The following is a 329-nucleotide window of genomic DNA, read 5'->3' as shown; positions in this document are numbered from 1 at the left end:
TTCAGGCTCAGTCTACAGCCATGCCACCCTGGACGTGCCCATTCTCGTCTGGTCTCGGAAGCTAAGCAGGATCGGGCCTGGTTAGTACTTGGATGGGAGACCACATAGGAAGACCGGATGCTGTAGGCGTTTAAAAAAATAAAATAAGATATAAAATAACATTCAGACGCAGTTGGGCAAGCTATAGACTGGTGGCATCAACAGAGCCTCCACTGAAATATAGCTCAGGCTTCTCATGCCGGTATGTAAAAACGGGTCGTATTTAGAGTATTAGTGAACCCAAGCTGGGTGCTCTGAATTCTTTCCCATTCACCAGCAAATACTGCAGC

The 329-nt window shown here is 47.1% G+C and overlaps 1 pseudogene; it reads left to right on the top strand.

Moving 5' to 3' along the window:
* Positions 1 to 10: 10 nt before the first annotated feature.
* Positions 11 to 129, top strand: LOC111729220 (annotated as a pseudogene).
* The last annotated feature ends 200 nt before the right edge of the window (positions 130 to 329 follow it).

The sequence above is a fragment of the Pteropus vampyrus genome, unplaced genomic scaffold (genome assembly GCF_000151845.1).
Source record: "Pteropus vampyrus isolate Shadow unplaced genomic scaffold, Pvam_2.0 Scaffold252, whole genome shotgun sequence".
Lineage (NCBI taxonomy): Eukaryota > Metazoa > Chordata > Mammalia > Chiroptera > Pteropodidae > Pteropus > Pteropus vampyrus.
This window is presented reverse-complemented; position numbering and strand designations above follow the sequence as displayed.